General features: G+C 37.1%; 1 pseudogene; it reads right to left on the bottom strand.

Moving 5' to 3' along the window:
* Positions 1 to 1,788: 1,788 nt before the first annotated feature.
* On the bottom strand, positions 1,789 to 2,763 carry LOC116585796 (annotated as a pseudogene).
* Between the last annotated feature and the right edge of the window lie 1,198 nt (positions 2,764 to 3,961).

The raw sequence follows: 3,961 nt of genomic DNA, 5'->3' as shown, positions 1-3,961 counted from the left end.
AGAATTGTTGCTCTATTGTTATTCAAAATAAGAGAGTCCCCATTTTTCCTTGGTTATCTAAGTCTCTGATCATGCTTATCAACAATTCCCAAATTCTGCCTAAGAAATCTTTTCATTTCCCACATGTTTTTCTAGATCATTAAGCCCCAGTTTACTTGGAGTTCAGAGATGTTCATGCACTTCTGAGCACAAAGAAAAACATTCTATTTCCAACCATATCTTTGTATTCTATATATCCTCTGGCTCTTCTAATAATTTTAAATAAAATGGCTTCCGGTTATCCAAAGTGTATTGTACCATTTGAAGACTATTTGGTTCCTGTTATAAGCTGTCAGCCCTTTAAAATTCACCCATGGATTCTTTTCTTTCTTATACACATATTAACTTATTTGTAACTTAGCAAAAACAATATAAACTCTTTCCTCCTTTTTCAAGTTGATGTGCCACTGTTTAGATAAAGTTGATTTGCAACCACATCGATTTAGTAACAAATATCCAAGTAAAATAAAAGCACATAGCCATTAAGCTTATAGCTTGAGATAGATTTGATTTTTTGCAACCAACTTGCTGAAAGTGACTTTTTCCCCCCATTAATGACTTATTTTGTTAAATAATAGAAACTATCAGATAGTGAAAATCTACCAATTAACTGAGTTGAACCACTAGCATATAAAGATACTGTTTCCTTCACATCTGTGCTCTCAATGTCTCAATAATTGTTGGACAAATAATTGTATTTCTTAAAGCAGATAAGACAAGCATATGTTCCACAGTACGTTAAAAATTGTGTGCACCTAGTAATATAAGATAGAGTGTATAATGGAATATGTGAGCAATTAATTAAATAAATATCTCTCCATCTAGTAAAGAATCCATTTCAGCAGTATGCAAGTAGCAGGAAATTAAAATGGAAAGAAGTGGGTAAACTAGAGAGATAATTAAAAGGTAAAATCTACAGAATTGTGTATAGGTTACATACAGTTGGTGAAAGAAAGGGCAGGATTTAGGATGGTGCATGCTTCATTTTGTGATATTGAGAATAGTGAGAAAGAGCCAAAAGCAGAGAAGCTTTTGACTTAGTTATAATGTGCTCATTTTGAAGATGTTTTAATACACCCAGGTGGAGAAGTAAAACATACAGCTGAACATGAGAATATAGATAGAAAATACAAATCCAGGAGCCACCTGTAAATATATTCTACTTTAAATCATGATTAAGTCAAAATGTAGTTGCCATTCTCAGAAACCTACTAAGGAAAGAAACACAAAAAAATCAGAAACTTGTCAAACAGGAGGGAAAGTGCTGGAATAGAAATGAGCTCAGTGTGTGATGGAGACTTGACCACAACTTCAGGGTCCAATAATCCACAGTCTGTTGAAAGAGCAATACCACTGAAGTTTAACATTTCTTCTTTCTGTTTTGAGCAAATAGTTAAAATACCTTGATCTCTGCAAAATAAGGCATAACAATACCCATCTAGCATACAGTTGTGTCTATTAAATACAATAGACTTTATGAATAAAACTTATTTAAAGTCAAATGCTTAGGATAGTGATCTAATTTTAATTTGGGTTGTTCAATATTACACTTTCCAGCTCATAGATGGTATAAATGTTATGCAAATTGTTCAGGTCACTCAGCTATTATGTCATGAAATGAGCATTCAAACTCAGGTTTGTCCAACTCAGAAATTCAAGTACTGTTAATTTCTTTTTCTAACGAAACCCACTATAGGTTTATGAAATAACCAAATAATTTACTGAATTATCATCCATTAAATTATCCAGTCATAATAACTGCCTCCTAATATATTCTTGATAATCACATTTCACTAAGTCAAAGTTCTCCCAAGAATTTTTTAGTGCTGCCTTCACTTCCTTGTTTCTCAGGGTGTAGATGAGGGGGTTGAATATGGGGGTCACCACAGTGTAAAAGAGGGAAACAAACTTTCCCTGGTCCTTGGATCTACTCTTGGCTGACTGCAGATACATGAATATGATGGTTCCATAGAAGATTATGACAGCCATCAGGTGGGAGGAGCAGGTCCCAAATGCTTTGTGCCATCTGATGGCTGACTTGACCTTCAGAACTGCTAGGGCAATGCACCAATAGAAGATCAGGATGAGTGACAAAGGCACCACCAGGAATAAAACACTAGCCATGAAGATCTCTGCCTGGTTGAAAGTGGTGTCCACACAAGCCAACATGATGAGCACAGGGACCTCACAGAAAAAAAATGATCCACTTGGTGATGCCCACAGAAAGGCAGCTGCAGGGTGAGAGTGGACTGTACAGGGGTGGTGGTCACCCCACTGAGCCATGCCACAGATGCCAGGATGTGACAGAGTCCAGGGAGCATGGCAAAGGCATAATGTAGAGGACAGCAGATGGCAATTTAGTGATCATAGGACATCACAGCCAGGAGGACACACTGTGGATCCTAGGGCAAGAGAGACATAGAGCTGAACCACACCGCCTCCATAAGTGATGGACTTATCTGAACCACCCAGGTTGACTAGAAGCTGAGGAATAATGCTGCTGGTGAAGCAGAGGTCGAGGGAGAAGAAATGGGAGAGAAAAAAGTACATGGGAGTGTGCAGTTTAGAGTCCAAGAGGGATACTAGGATGATAGTGGTATTGCCTAGGAGTGTCATCAGGTAAAGAAAAAAGATTATCCCAAAGAGAACCAGCTTTAACTGAGGCCGGTTAGAGAAGCCTAGCAAAATGAACCCAGGGAGTGTGCTATCATTTAGTTCACCACATTACTCTTTGATTATTAACTCCAGAGTGATAAAGTCACGTTAAACAGAAACTGCAAGAATTTTATGTAAATTCCTTCATAATTAAGATCTAAGTGTTGAAAAATAAGACTTTGGATGTAGGAAAAGAGAATATCAAATAAGATGCCATTGATTATCCCACGAAGTGGCATACCTGGTGTGTTGATCATAGGTTTTCCATCTAACTTGAGGGCAAAACAAAAGTTAAAATACATCAAAGATCAGGTTTACCCCACTGTTTTGTCAACGCCTTTTTTTCAGTATAAAGGTAACAGAATTGTGTAGGAAATATGGAATTGCAAACACCATACTTCATTCTCAGAACCTATCATATAGGTGGACAAATTAGGTAGGAACAATGAAACATGTCAGAATGTACAAGACATCACCTGGGTGTATGTGGTATGAGAGTGCAGAGCAGGGAGAAGAATCTATAGAGGGAAGGTTGAGATTAAGTTCAAGGATTAAGTTACATCTTATTCTTAAAAATGAGAGGAATCAAAAATGATAGAATTGCACGATGTTAAGAAATAAGCATAGAAATGGAGAGTACACTATAGAGTGTCATTAAAAAGAAAGGAACTAAATTTAGGGTGTGATTATTGCATATACTGGCTATGCTGTATAATAGAATATGAAATTTACAAGGTAAATTTGAGTCACTTTTTCTTTTATTGCTTTTTTTAAAATTTTATTCATTTATTTGACAGATATCACAAGTAGGCAGAGAGGCTGGCAGAGAGAGAAAGGGAACAGGCTCCCTGCTGAGCAGAGAGCCCAATGTGGGGCTCAAACCCAGGACCCTGGGATCAGGACCTGACATGAAGGCAGAGGCGTTACCCCACTGAGCCATGCAGGCACCTCACACTTTTTCAATGACATCAATAAGCATTATTTAGATAGCAGACGTTCTTGTTAGGAGGGTTTTTGTTTGATTTGAATTGTTCTTTTCAAGATAAATATGGCTACAAAATATAGATTTGGGGGTGGTAACTAAAGAGATGGAGGGAAGCGGGATGGGTGAAATAGGTGATGGTGATTAAGGAGTGCACCTTTCATGATGAGCACTGAGTGTTGTATGGAAGTGTTGAATTACTAAATCCTAAACCTGAAGCTAATATTACACTATCTGTTAACTAGCCAGAATTTAAATAAAAACTTGGGAGAAAAAAAAGAAACA

The sequence above is a fragment of the Mustela erminea genome, chromosome 3, assembly GCF_009829155.1.
Source record: "Mustela erminea isolate mMusErm1 chromosome 3, mMusErm1.Pri, whole genome shotgun sequence".
NCBI lineage: Eukaryota > Metazoa > Chordata > Mammalia > Carnivora > Mustelidae > Mustela > Mustela erminea.
The sequence above is the reverse complement of the archived record's forward strand: the minus strand, read 5'-3'. Positions and strand labels throughout refer to the sequence as shown.